General features: G+C 38.4%; 1 protein-coding gene across 6 annotated transcripts in view; it reads left to right on the top strand.

The window, feature by feature from the left end:
- Positions 1-19,316, top strand: part of C5H4orf50 (chromosome 5 C4orf50 homolog) — a 96,534-nt gene that overhangs the window by 61,813 nt on the left and 15,405 nt on the right. For 4 of the 6 annotated variants that reach the window (XR_004418073.2, XR_004418075.2, XR_004418074.2 and 1 more), the window contains one exon: positions 825-935. The exons of the other annotated variants lie outside the window; for them this stretch is intronic. The gene's annotated coding sequence lies outside the window, so the exon portion shown is untranslated. The remainder of the gene's footprint in view (positions 1-824; positions 936-19,316) is intronic. 6 annotated transcript variants of the gene reach the window in all.

Below are 19,316 nucleotides of genomic sequence, written 5' to 3'. Positions count from 1 at the left end.
AAGTATTTTGCACTCTGGGAATCCTCAGTTTTGCATATTGTGTTAGGTTACTACAGTCCAGGGCAAAGTAAATAGGAAAAACAGGATGAGAGTCTTTTCTTGTCAATCCTTTTAGGCTGTGTACACACAATTAACATCTCCAGGCTTCCTCTTGCCTTTTCAGTTGCTACCCATTCTGATAGAATTTTAAAGCCAAAGTCTTTATGTCATTAAGTCACATTTCTACCCCAAATTCTCACTTGTTCTACTGTTGAATATTAAGAAAGACAGTCAACCTTTTCTGCTTGAGGTGTTGTGTTTCTCACTTTCCTGCCTTGTGACTTTAGCAGCTATTTATTTCAGATATTGTCTTTTTATTCCATCCTATTCTATTACAGCTTCTTCTTTTCATTCACTATTTTGTCTACTAAATAGAAGTCCTCTTTTATTAAAGTAATTGTACCACCAAATACTTTAATACAAGTTTTATTAGACTGCCTAGCTACTGCTGAAGCTAGTGACTGAGTAATGTTTTGCTGATCTCCAAAATACAGAATTAATAGGGAAAAATCATGATGTTGATCAGGAGTGGTTGATACAAGAAAGCTGAGTCCCTGTTGAACCAAAGCATTTAAAGCATTATCTGAAACTGCATTGTAACTGGAATGCTGTATTGGCCAGGGGGGTAACAATTGACTTTATGGTACGAACTCAGATGGGGACACTGTTAAATTGACTTTCCTCACTAAAACAAAAGTTCCAGTGCCTCCTTTTACACTATGTCAGTGATTGAAAAAGCTAATGAAAACACTCCTCTTGCTGTATGATTTCTGTTTTCTCTCCAGGGATGAGTTTACCAGTTGGTTCAGTCTGTATTATTTAACAGTGGAGAGAGGCATCCTGATGTTCAATTCAGAGATGAGGATGCTGCAATAACTTACAAAGCAGAATGCAAGGTAGGTTTAATGAAAATGAGCATTTAAAGTTTTATCTCAACAAATATTGCTGTATTAAGTTTTATTTAAATTTTATTCTTTTATTCTAGTTTCATTTAGATAGAGAAAACCCTCTATGCTAATTTTTAGTAGTGTTAAATTTCAAATACAGCACATTGATCTTGAAACACTCAATAAAATCAATAGAACCATTTCTGGTGATGAACCCACATCTGTCATTTTTTCCACAATGGCCACTGACATATAATCTATTATGTTGCCTAACCAAAAGAAAGGAAAAAAAAAAAAAAAAAAAAAAAAAGCCACAAAGCCAGCAAACTAAGTAGAAAGACATGTCTTCATAATAGTTTAAAAATAAAGTATTTAAAATTGGTCCTAATGTAATTATTGTATTTTTAGCTGAAACACTATGTTTATTTGTATTTCCTTTTCACTTTAGAAGGCTGGATTTCTTGCTCTCATTGGTTCTGGTCCATCGCTTGGACTTGGCCAGGACTCAGGTTATGCAATGTTGCTGAATCAGCCAGTTTGTATCAGCTATTTACCTACCTCTCTGAACTGTGTAATGTTTGCTTTGATTGCATTCAAGATCCACAGACACCAGGCCCACTGCACCATGCCCTTGAAATAAAGCAACTTTTTCCTTTACTGAGGTACAGAGAGATTAAGTCCAAATTATACACAGTCTAGCAAAACAGTATCAAAATCTGGTCTAAATCCAAGGCCAGTGCACTGAGCACTGGATCCTTTTACACCAAGAAGGAAGAGTTGAAACAGTTTACCCAATACAAATAAATGTATTTAAAACTGATCTTTAATTTTAATAGTAGATTGATTTATGTATTAACTAGACTGAAGAAAGGTGGCTTGAGGGGACCTTATCACTCTCTACACCTACCTGAAAGGAGGTTGTAGCCAAGTGGGGGATGGCCTCTTCTCCTGGGTATCAAAGGGAGAGGAGGAGAGGAATGGCCTCAAAGTTACACCAAAGGAGGTTTAGTTTGGATATTAGGAAAAATTTCTACACAGAAAGGGTTGCCAAGGGCATGCTGCTCAGGGAAGTGGTGGAATATGGAGGTATTTTAAAGATGTGTAGATGTGACACTTAGGAGCATGGTTTGCTGGTGGACTTGGCAGTGCTGGGTTAATAGTTGAACTTCATGATCTTAAAGGTCTTTTCTGACCTAAACAATTCAAATTCTGAATAGATTTAGTGCTTGTGAAAGATGCCAAAATGATTACCTGGGGACATGCAGGACTCCTATATTCATTAATAGACACAATAATTTGCACTGATCTAGATACTGAAAGCTTGTGTGGGCTTGAAAGAGATACCTTTCTACAAAAATGAGAGTTCACAGTCTGTAGTTTGATCCTTTGATTGCCTGAATGCTTAGATCACTATTCCTAGAGGAAACATGCTACTGGTTACCTTATGAGATTCCAAGTACTTACGTGCTGCTCCATCTTCCCCTTTCACAAATCAGAGTTTCCTCTCTTTCAGTGTTTCCTCTATCTGCCCCATTATGCCCCTTCCACATTTCACTCCTTCTGGAGATGTGCAGTGCTGTAACCATTTTTCATAGCTCCTGGCAACTGGCTGGACAGGAGAGAGTGGTTGCTGCAGCTCACTTGGGTCTAGGTGTGGGCTCATTTTAACCAACACAACTGTGCTGACTTAGTCAGGATCACTTGATTCTCTTTTTGTTATGAAAATTGAAATAACTTTATGATTAATTATTGAAAATGCATTCTATTACCAATATATAAATTTGGTACATTCTCTTCTTTATACTGTTTGGGTATAGATGCAATATTAAGGGCACACAGGGTGTTCAGCTACTGTGACCTCTAGTTTAAAATTATGTATTCTTTGCAATTCTTCAGCATCTTCCTGGGCACATTAATTTTAAATATGTGTCTTTGCTGCCCTTTCCATTACTCTAAACACAGTCCCCATGAGTGTAACATCACTACTCCTAGTCATTCTGTCATTTGGATTCATGCAAGTATTATCTGAAATGACTTAGGAACTTTCAAAGGGATGTTGTTTCTATCTTCTTATCAAGGTCTTGGTCCTACCTCATTAATGGTAATAGTAGCACAATTTTCTTTATTATTCATACAATAGTATGTGGTATTCATACAATAATATGAATGGGTTAATATGTCAGTAAAGACACGGGCATTTAGGAACAGATCTTCAGGCTTTTTAAGAGGTTTGTGTTCCATCAGACTAAGATAGTAGTTGAAGAATATTTAGCTCACAGATGCTGTACATTTGTGTCTGGTTGTTTTGGTCAGTGTTTATACTGTGGCACTCAGGAGAATTTTTTGCAAACAGAAATTTCAGTTTCATGGCTGAAACTCTTGCTCAGCATCAACTAAGAGCTGATTCTTTGAGTAGTCCTTTTGAAATCCACTGCTTCCTGATGATTAAGTTGCACTTTGCAATGCAAAGCTGAAATTAAATCCAAATAATCCGAATTAGCTGTATGGACTGAAGATGTACATACTAACTTAAAAGAGAATTTGGATATATCTACGCAGCCCCAAGCTGGGGGGAACTGGCATGAATATGTGCCAGCAGCGAGCACTGGGTCAAGTTGGAGGAATTCCTGTGGCTTTCTGTAGCACAGGTAAGGGCAGACCAAGCTAGTAGTTTCCTGTGAAAGCCTGGAAATTTATCTTTTGCTTGAAATTAGCCTGAGAGTTGCCTGAATGCTAAAGATGTTTAATTATTTAAAGATGCTTAAGCAAGCCAGTTACCTAAATATGTATGTGGGGAGGAGGGGAAGAAGAATAATGGCTATAGGATTTGGCCTAATATACTTAGCCTGGGTTTTTCAAATTTTACATATATATTATTGTCTTTGTTTGCATATATATTACTTACTTTGTAGCCTTTCTTCAGTAACTGGTGGATATGAATCAGTGGATAAGCTTGAAACCAGATATTAGAAAGCTTTAATAGTACCATTCCTAGTCAGCCATGTGAATACCACAGCTGTGCTAGGGTCAGAGAGGCTTTTATGTTGTTTGTCTCCAAGTCTGACAGAAGATCTATTTGCCCCTGAATCCATCTAATCAAATCATTATAAAGTAAATGTTATGAAATATAGATCACTCTGTAATAACCAGCTACAACTTAATGACCACCAAAGGTAGTTATCTATCCTGTATTAAATCATATAAACATGTGCTTTTCACATTCCCTTTTTAACTATTTTTGTTTTCTTCCATGGTTATACCCAAATGAAGAGCTGGGGAAGTCTGCCATGAGTTTAGGAAGTACTAAGGTAACTCAAGTCTTTACTGAAAGACATTATTTATTCTATTAATATTTAATCTGGAGCAACCACTGGCCTGCATAATTTGATAGAGATGGGTAAACTGCTCCCTGAACACCTCTTATGCTAAGAAGGAATGAAAACAAATAAACACCAAATACTGTGTTGTGGAAAAAAGGTGTGAAACAAGCCAAGAGTACTTGGTATTGCACAGAAATTTTCCTGTCTGTTTTTCTGAAATTCCTCTGGGGGCTCATCAGTGTCTCTGAACTGGTTGGCTGCTCAGGGGCTCTCCTGAGGTGAGTTCCCAGCACACAGTAGGTGATGTGTCTTCTCAGGCACACATTAGCTTCTGCTGGGATTTGTGGTTCTTCCCCCAGTGAGCCCCTGCAGACATCCAGTTACTCATCCTAAGCAGTGGGATGACACTCAGTTGGTTTGCCCTTGGTAGCATTGCTCCTGCTCAGCCTTCTCTGTGCTTTGTGGGCTCGGAATGCTGAGGCAGCTTCTGAGTCTGTTACAGCAACTCTTTGAGAGCATCATTTGCAGTTATTACTCAAAGTACAGCAAGATTAGGTTCATTTCTCTGAATGTTATTTGAAACAAATTCTGTGAAGTCATTATCTGTGCTGCTTTGCCTGTGTGTCCTTTTTCCTAGATGTCATAATCATCTGGAATTATTTGATTCAGTCTGTGATCTAAAATTGCTCATTTGATCCTTTGTTTCTCATGTCAACGCCCTGCATCTGTCATTGGAAATTCAGTAGCATACCTTCTTCCACTACAGATGCTGGTTCCTTTCTCTGTCAGCTGTATGTGAGGGTGATTTAAGCATGAGAAAAAATAGGGAAAACTGTATATCCATGGGTTTATCCTGTCCCTTTGCCCCCAGTCCATCTGATCTCTGCTGCAGGGGTCTCCTCCAACACCCCACAACAGTGACCTAGGAGCTGCCAATAAAAATTGCAATAGGAAAGATCATTTCTTTCTGTGTCATGTGAAATTCTCACAGATGCAACTGCTCCCTTGCAGGTGCTGGGAAGGGAGTAGGATTCTCTCAGGGGCTGTTAAATACAAGCATTTTTATGTCAAGGATATTATAGTATTCCTTCCCACAGGAAAGAGAGAGATTTTTCAATGTCATTAACACTTAGTTCCCCAAAAGATTGAGATCGTAGATTTGAAATCATAATAATGTTTATGATGAAATAACTAATTTAATTTATAAACAATTTCTTGACTTTTAGTGAGGTCTTTAGCAGAAGTCCAAATGTCAAAGCGTAGCACAGTGAAGTACTTTGCCAAAAATATATTTCAAAAATTTATAAAGATAATAAATTATTTAAATGGTAAAGATTTAAGAAAGCTTGCATTACTTACACGTGTTCTGACACTCTTGTGTTATAGATTAAAAGAAAATTCAGTGTTATTCCTTTTTCATTTCATATACCCCATAGGACATATATATTACATAGCACACAAAATACTGCAATCTCTGCTGCTGCAATCAAGTAAAACTCCTTTCAGGGCAAAGGATCAGTACTCATTTACTAGCTTGGTCTAGCACTGTATCAGAAAAAAATTTGCAATGAGAATCCTTGCTGAAATGACTGTACAAACCTCATTTATTTTGGCATTAATATTTCTTCTCTTTCCAGGCTGTCTTAGAAAACTCAGTCTCTCTGTGTCCACTTCAAATCAGTGTTCAGACTGCTGGTGCTCTGGCTTGCTGTCTAAGGAGACAAATGTCCAGTGCAGTTGTAGGAGAGCAGCCCCATGATTTGAAATTCAGTTTTGCTCTGAAAAGCACTGGCCTGTCACCAGCTCTTGTAAGGCAGCAGTTGTGCTCTTCGTGGGAAATGTAATGCCAATGTTTATCCCTGTGCTCAGTCCATGCTATTGGCTTTGTGGCAAAAGCCTCTTTAAATATAGGCACATTCTAATACAGAGACACTTCTATGCCAAGGAATCCGTAAAGGGTCAGTACTACATTCATTTATTGGTTATTCAGCAGAAATGCGCAAAGTAGTTTAGTGCTTTTTTTTTTTTTTTTTTGAAACTAGAGTATCTGTTTGTGATTCCTGAGTCGATATCATGTGTTGGAGTAGAACAGAGTTTCAGTGCCTCATTAAAACCAAATTCCAAGTGACAGCGGATGGAGTAGGAGCTGGGATTAATTGTTAAGGCAAGTGAGAGCTGAGGGTGTTTTGTTTCAGTTTTAAGAATCAAACTTCCTGCCCTAGTTAACTCTGAGATATTTGGATTTGATACAGATTGATAAGGAGTTTACTGTAGCTGGGAGACCAAGAACAACCTCAGATCACCTGATTAGGACCTGATTTTATTCACTGTAACATGAAAAAGTGTTAGTAAGGACACAGTGAAAGAGTACTCAGCTATGGCAAAGTTTGCTTTGAGGATTTAATAAAACTAGTATTTAAGGACTTACAGGTTAGAAATACAGGGAGTTCGAATTTTGGAGGATCTTCTGAAGCTTAATTAAGAAAATTACAATTTCTCTTTCTCAAGAAGGTAAGAGGCAGACATGATGTCTTGGTTAAAAGTGAAGAAAAATGCTGGCCTGGTAAAGAGGGTGTCAGATAAAAGTATTTTAATTAGGGCTTTCCATGGTAATCTAAATGCCTTTAAAAGGCAGGCTCCTGCACTGTGTGAAGGAAAGGAGTTTCTCACTGAGAATGCCTGTTCTGCAGGTGTGACAGCTGAGTTTGGGTTTGGCTGGGTGAGGCATTATGCAGTGCTGCCTACCTAGAGATTTCCCTGTGAGAATTTCTGTGTTATACACATCCTAGATGGCAAGTGGAAATAATAAATTCCTGCTGTTGCCGACCCCTGCATGCGCAGATTGACCTCGGTAAGAAATGATGGTTGTTTCAATGCTGTTACTGGGTCCATTTTGGAAATGCTTTGTAGTGGTTTTGACAAACTACCAAGCCAGCCCTTCAGAACAGGAGCTGTGGCAGGTCCCTCATCTTAGAATAATAAATGTGATATTGTAGTACTAAGTGATACGTACTTAAGTCTAAAGGTGACTTTTTTACCCAGATCAGAGTGACAAATGTTGATGTGTGAACATGCTTGGTAATGTTCCCTTTTTGCTGTTGTGTCTCCAGGGTGGAGATCTGCCAATTTATTACTCCAGCATATGCCTCCCACATCAAGTGTCCCTGCACAGTACATGTTCAAGGGTGGGCAGAGGCTGTGCTGTCCATTGCCACGAAAATTCAGTCAGCCTGCTGGATGGCAAACACCACACAGATTTACTCATTTGACTTTGTTTGATTTGGGATTTTATTTTTTTTTTACCTTTGAAATAAAAATTGGAAAATCTGGATTTCATACAGTTTCTGGAAGGATTAGTCTTGATGACAGATATGAAAAAGTAAGAGGAAATAATCTTGATCCAAACTAATAAGAGTCTTCCTTACTTATGCTGTATGTTAGTCAAGGCAAAATAATTTTACTCATCTAAATGAAAGAGCAGTGATTCTTATGTGTTTATTGCCATACAATAGATTCTGCATGGTTGCTGGTTTATTTTTAATTAATGTGTGTAGAGCTTAAATTGAAATCTTTCATGCAAAATCTTTAGTCTCTGATTATATCCAATAGTTTATTCAACAGATGGAGATTTGATCTTTTTAGAAAATCTTTAATATAGTTTAGCACCTTACCTTTTCTAACAGAGGTATCTTTTGATCTACCTCAGGTAAAATGGAAAACTGCCCTGGCAAATACCATACTGCAGTGAATAGAAGGGAAGGTGAACGATGAAAACTAGTTGTCCTGAGTAAAATCAAAAATTCTGTGAGTGCTGATGGACACTACTTCCTTTTTTTTAATAAGAAGTGTTTGACTCACATTCTAATCCCTAAATTGCACTCAGATTGCGTGTGTTGGCCTGAGTGTTTAGTTTACACTTTTGAAATTAATCTCCTGCTCATTCCCTCTGCTTCAGTATAGATAAAATTGTGCAGTAGGCAAAACTAATTTCTTCTAAGTGACTTTATACTGAGAAATGCTTTCCAGATGCTGATGGTTTTCAGTTCATCAGATCACACTAAAGCCATTTCAAAATCAAGCCCTAAAACTTGTCCAGTGTGTCTGAGTCCTTAATACCACCTTTCTGTTCTCTGTGCTCCTATTGCACTTCATTAATTGCTAAGTTAGACAAAGCACAACATGTTAATGGTAATTTTACATTTTTACTATGTTTTAGCTGTTTTTGTAGTCACTAAAGGTAACTTCAAATACCTCAGTAGGTCCGGCTATATGATGACAAACTTATTTTCAATGCTCTCTACCAAAATATTTTAAAATTGCCAAAGAAAAAAATTACCTTTCTCCCAGATATTTTTTACAAAATAGGAAATGACTGTAAAAGCAGATATTTGCTAAGAAAAATGAAATTTTAAAAAAGGGAATTTCATAATCAGATACTTTTTAGACAGTTGCAAACATATGGTCTTTGATGCAATAATCATAAATCTTGAAAAAGCTACTGTTCTTAAATAAGGTTTTGATGCCAATAGTATATTAAATACTCACTTGCATACTTTTAGTAGTACAAAATAGCTCCTGTTAAAGTCAATACTGAAATGCAGTTCAGTTAGGCAGGATCAAAGCTTGAAGGAATACATGATTTCCTTCTTACTTGTGATGCTCTTCATAAAACATTCAATTTTCACCCTTTGTAGAGTAGTAGAGGTTCCTGAGAGAGAGCTTTGTTCCAGCATCAAGCACACACTGCTCTGTCTCTGGTTGCAAAACCACTTTAATCTGGAGGTGACAAACAGGAGAGATTGATGGTTTCAATTTGGACACACAGAACCACATGGATTCTCTAACAAAGGAAGAACATGATTGTCTGGGGTTTAAGAAAGAAAATATTGACTTGGTTCATGAGTATAAAATATACATTATTATATAGCTTCACATATTTTCTGTATCACCAGAGAGATGGGAATGCTCTGTACACTACAGTGCCGTATCAGCAAAACTGCTTGAGTGTATATTTAGGGAAATTTCATGAACTTCAATAGCAGAAGACAGTTCACTAAAGGTGTGCATAAACTGCTGGTTTAGGCAGGTGTTTAAACATTGGAGTAGTTGTTACATCATTGTTTTTACAAGGAGATGGTCAAGACACAAGATCCTGAGTGATTTCTCCAACAGTTTTCAAGAAGTCTGGGGACAAAAAAGAAGCTGAACCAAATTTTCTTGTGCTTTAGACCCCAGATTATACTTGAGTGACTTGCAAAATCACCTTAAAATGGAGATGATGTCAACATTGCTATTTGTTAGTGCAAATACTGGTAGAATGGGAAAAAAATCCAGTCTTTGTACCACTTGGGGATTTTACCAGGCATCTTTTTAGATGTTTTGGATAAGACATTTTTGGCTAGTTTCAACAATGAAAGTGAGGGAAAATTTTAACACAAAATAAATTTTAAAAGTTTCAGTTATCCCTTTGATACATCTGTGTATATTTTTCCTTGCCTTTGTGCTGTTTTTGGAGACTATTTGACCCTTTTCTGTAAAAGATGAGATAGAGGGGCTAGAATTTTAAGGGAGGCTGCAGAAATGATGTTGATAGATTTTAATTGCTAGCTGGTGTGCTGTCTTCTTTGATAAAACCTTTTCTTAAGTCAATTAAAATAAAAGGCTTAGAACACAGGAGGGTGCAAAGAGGTGAGAAGAAATGATTTATGGTCATATTAGCTGGAAAGGTGTAATATTAATTTGCAAAGACACGAGGGAATACAATGATGATGGGACAAAAAAAACCTCTCATCTTCCTGTTATGCTGGGAGCATAGGAAGATTTTTCTTTGGTGGTTGATGTGAGTGTTGCATAAAAATGCAGTTAAGACTTTCTGAAGATTAACTTGTGACGTGTGAGACTGAAACCAAGAAACACTAGGTACCATTCAGGCCTCTGTGAAGGTGTGACACACTCAGCACTTTTATAAAACCAGGCCATTTAATTATAGCTGGGAGGTTAGGGAAGGTGAGTTTTAAAAATCTTAGCCAAAAGCCTTAAAATATCAAAGGGAAGTAAGTCTAAAAGTTAGAAGTGTGAAGTTGACATACGGTACAATGATTTTTGGGTTGCTGTCAATTATGCTGGTTGATTGGAATTAAGTGGAACTCCAGCAATGCTGGGAAACCATGTGGAAACCAATGTAATCAGCTTCTTCCCTCTGCAGTCTCAACTGGGTATCTTTGAAATAAGTGCTTTTGTTGGAAAATGACTGTGGAATAACAAAATTTTTTACTGGACTTGTAAGGGTCTATCTTTCCTATTCTGTCTACAGACTGCAATTGAAACAATGAGAAAGAAAAGGCCAAATGCAGGAGATACAGAAACTCTTTGGTAGCTAAATCACCAACAGTAAGAAATCAAAGCTAAAAAACCAATGAAGCAACAAAAAAAAACCCAAATGCAACTGACCATATGATGATAGAGCTTTTCAGTCCAAGAATCCCTTAAGCTGTCTGTTCGATGAGACTGCAAGACCAAAACAGAGTCTGCATTTTGTGTCAAGACTGCAGTGATGGAATATTCTTACAGTGGATTTAGTTCATCCTCACCAGTTCTTCCATTGATACTGGTGGAGGTTTTTATAGTGCATGGCTTTGAGCCACTGTACTTTGAAGCTCAGTTCCCCTCCTTCCTGAAAATAGAAAAGTAATCCTTCTGCCTTTGGGAGAAGAAGTTGGCTCAGAGAAGAATTATATTAGCATGAAATATTAAAAAATAAAAATAAGGAAGAGACTTGCTTGAGAGAGCGTAATGAACACTCATTTGTTGCCTCTTGGAGACATTTTGTGACTCTGTGGAAGATCACCATATGACATATATGCTGCTGAAGTATCACTTGAGGGCCCACTGCTTTGTCTCTTATGCTTGAATGGTTACTTAGAATGAGATTACTTTGCCTGTCCTGCACCTGAAGTAGCTAAAACTGGATAGAACCACTCGTGTTTTTCTGATCTATGGTCATGTGTGCCAACTGAGGCAGTTTGTGCAGTGTTAATGGAGGAAACATGGACTAAAACTATATTTTCTGGCTGAAATTCTTCTGGGAGCTAAGCCTGTATTTTAATGGCAAACCAGAAAAGAAAAACAATTTACCTCAGTTTCCCCGTACCTCTCTCCATGTCTAACCTCCTTCATGTCACCATCCTGGCTGTGTGAGCAGCTTTCATCCAGCCTTGGGTTCAGGAGCAATGTCTTGTCTTGTCTTGTCTACAGAAGAGCTGTCAAGGAAACAGCTGAATGTGTGTTGATCTCTTAAGAGCTTGTGGCAGAGCTGGCAACCAAGTCTTTAGTTGAATGAAAGTCATTGGGTCTTAAAAAGAACCTATTAAATACAGGAAAATAGAAGGCAAATTGAAGATGCCTCTGTGTTAATATTGCATTAGGTGGATAACTTGTTCTGCATGTTCTTCTTTTTGAAATATTGTGGAGTTCTAAATAATCTGCAAATCTGTTCAAGAGCTCTAACTTCTACAAGATGCTAATAAATTGGCCAACCATAGTATAAAATATACATTAGTCTTAGGACCTCATGAAGAAATTTAATTGTGGACTAAAGTGAAAACAGAAAAAACACAAGTTTAAATAGTTGTCATAATATATTGCATCACATACTCTAGTATTTAGGGATAAGTGTTTTTGAAAAAGGAGAGGAAATGGATAAATGTAACATCATGGGTAGAGTTCGTATGAATTTCATAGACTATTAATCTTTAATCTTTACAGCTCCTGTTTAAGCCTACAAATACATTAATCCAGGCAACAGCTCTTCTCTGCTATCTTGATCGTGCAGGTCACAGATGTTGCTATAGTAACCTTGCATTACCAATGCAAAGACAGTGAAGGATCTGGCTATCTAGATAAATAAAATAATTGAGGGGTGCTTGCAATAGCATTCTGCTTAATGTAATGCCTAGATCCATTGAATGAGCACTTGGTCCATCATGGATTAGAGCCTTGACTTGGGAAGTATGAGAAAGGCTGGCACTTGAAGCCAATTTCCTGTGAAACAGGATAGTAATTAGAGAGATGCTCTTCACTAGGAAGGTCCACAATTTGTATCACAGATGATGTTCATTTGTTCCAGTCTGTCAAAAGACAGACTGCTGTGGATCCTGCGTGTGGAATCTGCTCCCTAGATGCAATGCTGTTTAGATATTTGAAAACCAAGAAAAGGTGTTTTCTGTGAAGCTGAGGTAAGCCCACGTTGTTGACTGCAGTTGTTGAAGGCAGAGCCCAGTGCTAGTGGGGATCAGGCATTTGTCTTACAGGAGAAACAACCTGATTACAGAGCGGTTTGTTACAGGCATCATTAAATGCTGGTGCTGGTCTCTCATGGGGGCCTGTCTTGGTGACAAGGGAATCAGAATTTTCAAGTAAGAAGCAACAAAATTCTGGATCAGATTTGCTTGCAAGTCAAATATTTCTGGTAGTTACTCCATGGGCTTGAGGCCCTGAAGAAACTTTGCAGATTTTTGATATGTAGAGGACCCATGTGAACTCTACAGGCAGGAAAATCCTAACCTGTATACCTTTTAGTGCAGTGAGGAAGCTTCCTCTGAGAGTTGTTTACTTTCACCATGCCTCTGACATTTCAAAAAGCACCTCTTTCTTGTAGGAAATTCTTTGTAGGGAGTTTGAGGCTTTTCTTTTTTTGTTGTAGTTAAGTATGGCCATGGGTTCAAGAGTAATGCAGAAATGCAGATAAATAGAGGAAATAGTGAGTTTAGACATCACGGTGTAATGATGATTACTCCATTTCCATTGGAAACCAAGCCTAAAAACACTCCTGTAGTAGCTCATCTGTGCTACCAATTAAATTTGCTGGCTAAGCCTGTAAAATACCACTTGAGCCTAAATCTAGTGAAATAAGGGCAGAGTTAAAATTCTAGTCTCCTGTGAGCCTTTGTTCAGCCTTCAGTCCTACAAAGGAAACCTCTCATTGCTTTAGAAGGGTCCCAACTCTTTTCCTTTTTGTCTGGCCCTGAAAAGCCAGATCAGTTTTGCCACTTGCTTTATTGAGACTGTCAGCCTGCTCCTGCCGAGAGGCTGCTGCTGGCTGGGCAGCTTTCTGCAGGGGGAACAAGGGAAAGAAATATTCTGCATCAGAAATTCCACTTGTATTGCTTTCCTTGCCTCCTTCCCAGCACAAAGGTGATTTTGTTTGTGCTCAAGAACCAACTAAGAAGTTTGGCCATGAAATGAGCTCTCCTCTGGAGAAAGGGGAAGGGGGGAACATGTAGCATACAGCTTCAGACACAAACTTGTACCCACTCCCTCCTCCAAGCCATGGGCTAGGGATGGCTGCTGCATTAGCTGGTTGTTGTTACTTGACACAGCTGCAGGGCAGCTGTTGAGGCAACAGTTGCAGGTTTGAATCCTTGAAGAAGTAATTTAATAAGTTGGAATATTCTATTCTTATTGTGTGATGTAATTAGAAAGGAGTACACTTGAAAAACAAAGTGCGTCCTCTTTGTTGGACACCGGGAGTATTTGAGTATTTGTAATTTTCTCACATTGGTATTTGTTTCAATTCAGAGTATTTGGTGCTGCCAAAAGTGAGAGAGGGATAAGCACTTTTCTTGCAGCTGACACCCAATTAGACTTCTCATGGTGCACGTTATTTCAGCAGAATGAATACTGTTAGACTCATGGAAATAAAATTTCTCCCGATAGTCCCCGCTGGTGTATCCCCAGTGTACACTCATATAGTGCATAGCGTATCAATCTCTGCTGATAAAATAGGTTCTGCCACTGAAAAGATATTATCCATGTTGTTTGTTTCTTGTGTAACCAAGGATTTGCAGGATCAGGGAAGTATCCACATTGTTTTTCTTTCTATCCTAGGGAGTTTTTTGTGCATTATTCTTAAAAAAATGTAGCCTTGCACAAAGCACTGCTGAGCACATTTCAGGGTTTATGCTCCAGTGACAAGAGAATAGATATGGCCCCTATATCCAAGGCAGTTGGGCACTAAATCAGATGGGTAACTGAATATCTGACTCTGTGCTTAAACCCCTTGGGCAGTGATAGAGGGAAGCTTGAAGGAATTTGTGTATTTCCTTTTGCTTTTGCAGGAGAGGGTGTTTTACATATTTTGAAGTGAAGACAGAATGTGTAATGCCTCCAAAAAAAAGTTAGTGAAGTGAGGGTACCTAGAAGTTGCCCAATGTCATTCTTTATAGGCTTGGTGCCCTTTTTGAGTCTCAGGCCTGTGGAATTTGCAGGATAATCAGCTACATAATCCCAATGACTTGTTATGTTCAATGTGTGGGATACAGAATGTCTGCATAATTAGCTGGGACAATCTACTTCTGGCTTTTTGGCTAAAAATGGCTAATTTTTAAGTCAGAGAGCTGATTTTTGAGACTGGTGTCCAATACAGCAAGTTAAATGCTGGCTTGGGGATGACTGGAGAGAAAGCACAGTCATTCTGTTCCCCATTGCAGCCTGAGCACAGATGTGAGAAATGGAAGAAGCTGTGGTTTGGGGAACTGCTTTCCTTCAGAGGAACACACTAGTTGGACTGGTTCATCCCAGGGCTGCTGCTGAATCTTCAAAAGACATCACATAAAAATCTATTTATAATGGAGTGAGGAAGGGTGGGAAGAAATAAAGTGTGAACAAACCATTTTATTTAAAAATTAGTTCATGCTTTCAGCAATGGTCTATTTTTCCCTGTAAGCTTGCCAACATCCCTTAATTCATATCACTTAGGATAAAATGACTTCTGGGTGTAAGAAGGATTTGAATTGTCTTTTCTGTATCACTAAATAATGATTGCTTGGGGAGATAGGAAATATAAATTGAAAATGAATGAGGTATAGCTGGTAATATGTTAGAGGCATTATCTCCAACCAGAGACCTTCAGTCAAAAGAGAAGGTCATGTGTAATCATTGAAGAGCACTGCAGCAGGTACTTATATTTTAAATTTTCCTCTTTTTTAGTTGAATTTTCTCCTCATAACTACTGAAACACTTTTCTGAGGAAGCATGTGCCATGACATCTTAAGTTGCCTAAATTACATTCTTTTGTTGCAGTTTATGAGACAGAGGATGCAGGGGAGCTCTACTTTGCTGAATGACTGATCCTCACTATTTTTCTGGAAATTAGACATTTTCCCCTTTGCTTTCTTTTCTGAAAAATCACACTTTTTACAATTTGTATCTGAACAAGTCAAACCATGAAAATATTATGCCTCATTTTTGTGTTCCTGGATTGGAATTGATTTTTTTCATTTCTTCTAGATACAGGCCACAGTGAGTCAGACAACAGTGTAAAAGAGGTACTAACTGGTCCCATGAAGTACCCTTGTGCTTTGCTGAATGGCAGAGGATGTGTTTCCTAAACTTGAGCCTCATTTTTAACATTTAGAAAACAGGGCTGGAATTACTGGTGGTAATTCCAGTGAGTAATGTAGTGAATTCTGATCAGCTGGGGCAAGATTTTTCTGGACAAATGCACTGGAGAGAGAGGAGTATGGCCTGCCTCAAATTCCCCTTGACACAGTCCCAGTGAGAACAGCAAACTGAAAGCAGATGGAGACTTCTCTCTCCTGCTGAAGTGAAGTGGGACTGGATGTAGTGGGTGTCCTTACAAATCTCCTGGTCTTGTCTTCCCATGGAGCCAGAGAGAATCTTTGAAGCCTTGTGTCTCCTGGGGCTACAGCAGCTTGGCACCTCTGAAGGTAGTGGCCTTAGCCATCCTGCAATGAAGTGCATAACCAACATGGGATTTGCTATTTAATTGAACTCTGCTTTCCCAGTTGTTAATTACACTGCTTGTATGGTTTTTCATGTTTAGCTATATCATTACACTTAACAGAATGTTTGTTGTTACCTGCTGTGATTTTGAATAATTCATGGTATTAATACACAATTAGGGACCATTGTAAGTTCTCTCTGGAGAAAACCAAAAGTTTCTTTGCTGGTTTTGTGTATGTGAAGATGAGTGGAAAGCAGGTTCTGCCTTCTGTTTTGCTTTTTCAGAAAGAAAATTTTGAATCAGCTGCTAAAATTAAAGTGTGAATTTCGAGAGTATAGCGTGCACAGTATATTTGAACTATTTTTATGAAATTGCTTGCTAAGCTGGAAATAACCCAAGTAAATCAGTCCTGGACCTCTGTAAACAGCAGTGTGTTGTACTTTCAGTTAATTGTTTCCACAGATGTAGTCAATGACAACATTGTGTTTATCCTGTGGCAGTGTTACTGCAGCTCTCCATTTCATTTCATTTCCTTTTCTTAATGGATGAGTTTACCAAATCTAAAAATAAAATCTTATTTTCCCATCATGTCAGGGATTTTCTTACAGGGGTTTTGTGAGTTGCCCTAGAAACAAGAAAACACTGAAGTTAGGTCAGAAAAATAAGTGTCATGCCAACCATTGTTGTTTTGATTTCTTTGGTTCCATGCAATACTAGATAAATTATGTGGCTGAGGAGTCCAGCTGATAGTTGATACTGGCAGGTGGCTTCTGAGCAAAGATAGGTGTGGCATATGTCTTTTCATGTGAAGAAGGTCAATGGGAATATTGCATGGTGAAAAGTCTCCCTCAGCCTGGCACGTGTTCTGCAGTCACTGCTCTCTGCCAAGGCCTTTGTTTCATTGCTGTCCCGGGTTTACATTGACTTTGTGTAGTCTGTATCACCCAAGATCTTTCACAGTGCAAGGCTAAAATCTTTCTGGCTATCTCCACAGGTAGCTAGGAGGTATTTTCTCATTTTTCCAAACAATGAAAACGCTGATACTCCAAAAGTGAAGCAGATCCATTTAATGTTAATACAAAGGCCAAAGGTTGCCAAAGGTTTGCTGCCTTCTCAGTACCCAGATTGTTCCCTCCACTCACTACAAGTTTGCAATCTGCTTAATATATGCACAGTCAGGGAGAAGCTGTAAATATAATGCTAAAAGCAGACACTTGGAACTACTGCTCTTGCTTCTCTTCAGCTTATGCAACTGTTTGCAGTAGCTTGTTGCCAACACAACTGTTGTGTCCTAGTACTTTGGGCTTCATCTTGTAAGTCTCCTGAATATGCTGTTCCCATTACAACACTCTGAACAAATCTGTGTGAGGAGGTTTTGCAAGACCAAGTCGTTAACCAAAAGCCACAAGTACATCACCACCTGCTTAATTCATCAATCTAGAACTGAGCTAGTTCATGAAGTTACGCCAGCTGGAGTTCAGGCTAAGAAAACCAAAACCCTGGTAACCAAACATTTTGACCACCAGGAGCCTGGACCTCAAAATCTTATTTAGATAGGTCATTCCACCTTCTCCCCTTGCAAATGACTGAAGTTCATTCTTTCAGAGGTTTTCCAATGAGTCTTTCTGACCTTTCAACTGCAGCTTTATGTCCACTGATAACTGTTCTCTTCTGCCTATTCCATCTGCAGCCACAGCCATCTCTCTGCAGACAGACCCAGAAAATCTCTGACAATAAATAATATTTTTTGCTCCACAAACATTTAAGTCTATTAAAGGTGATGAGGTGATCCAGGAAATTGCTCCTCTCATAAATTCCTGGGTCTGTGCTCAAAGCATAGTGTAATTTCTGGTACTTGTCTGCCATTGTTGATCTCCAAGAACACCTTATAAAATTATAGGCTAATGCTTTAACAAAGTGTAGGAGGGAAGGATGCATTTTATGTAAATTTAGTCAGGAAGTCTTTGAAACTAATTGCTTAAAGTGAGTGGGGAAAGCTGATGGAGTGTGATAGACATACAGATTTTTTTTTTTCCCTGCTTTTAGAATAGACAGTTGATTAACTGGGCTTAGTATAGTACTGCATATATTAACTAAGCATCAAATTGCTCAGTGGGTGAGCCTGTTCTATGCATGAACTAAACAGGCCATGCCCTGGATGTTATTACAGATGTGGATTTAGGGAGTTTTGGAGTTACACTTCTGCAGCGAAAACCATTGGTTTTGGTGAACTTGGTATCGAATTATTGTCCTGGACTAGTTTCAATATTTTATTTGTAAAAATGGAAATAAACAAAACAAAACAAAACAAAACAAAAAAAAAAAAAAAAAAAAAACAAACAAAAAAAAAAAAAAGCATTGTAAAGTCATATCTGCAGAATAGACCATTTATTCTGAAGTCTCAGGCTTGGGAGTAATGAGAGGGAAATCTTTCTTCACATATGCTCCTGAGCATCGGTACCCCTGAGAGGTGTCAAAGGCTTGTCTGTCAATCAACCTGCTGGTTTGTGTGCCAAGTCCTGTTTGGTCTTTCTGATTTGTCCTTGTTAAATGTGTTGACTTGTCTGCTAGAACAGCCTCTGTTATTTCTTTAGGGCCATTCTGGACACACCCACCATTCTGCAGGCGTGGGCTGCACTCCTTGTTCCTGGTAGATCACCTTGCATTTTCAACCATATTTGCATTTTTATAGAAAGTCAGTGATTTAATTTCCACACTAGCTGGAGGCGAGAGTTAAAAGTTAGAGTTATGTGCTTAATCTAGAGTTGGAATTTCCATAGATGTCTACATGTATTTTATAGCTGAATAAAACAAATCACTGCCTGCTGCAGCAGGCCAAATTTGCTGTTCTCAAGTGTGTGTGAGTGTGGCATGGATCTGTGCATGCTTCCTCTCAGCATGAGAGCTGGGCACTTGCTGTTGACTTGTGTTCTGTTCCCTGCACGATACTTTGACCTAGTTCTAAAGAAGAGAAGATTTTTACGACATCTGAGACTGGATAGAGTATTCCATGCTGTGCCCTGTGGTCTCACATGTATGAATCCCTGACTACTTCCATGAGCATTTCACTGGGGTGACTGGTGGATGTGCAATAAAATGGGAAAGGTCAAAGGAAAATGCAGAGCAAGAAGCAGCTGTAAGTGCTGGAGAGAACTCACAAGATAACTAATTTTAAAATATTATATTAAAAGACAATTATTATGAATTAAATCAAAGTACCTTCTTTCCAGAAAAAAACTAACTTGAATGGATGAGCACTAGTGAATTTAAAAAAAAAAAAAGCCTAATGAAAATGATCCAGTGTGTCTGTTTGGAATCATCCTGTGG

This window comes from Catharus ustulatus, chromosome 5 (assembly GCF_009819885.2).
Source record: "Catharus ustulatus isolate bCatUst1 chromosome 5, bCatUst1.pri.v2, whole genome shotgun sequence".
NCBI lineage: Eukaryota > Metazoa > Chordata > Aves > Passeriformes > Turdidae > Catharus > Catharus ustulatus.
This window is presented reverse-complemented; position numbering and strand designations above follow the sequence as displayed.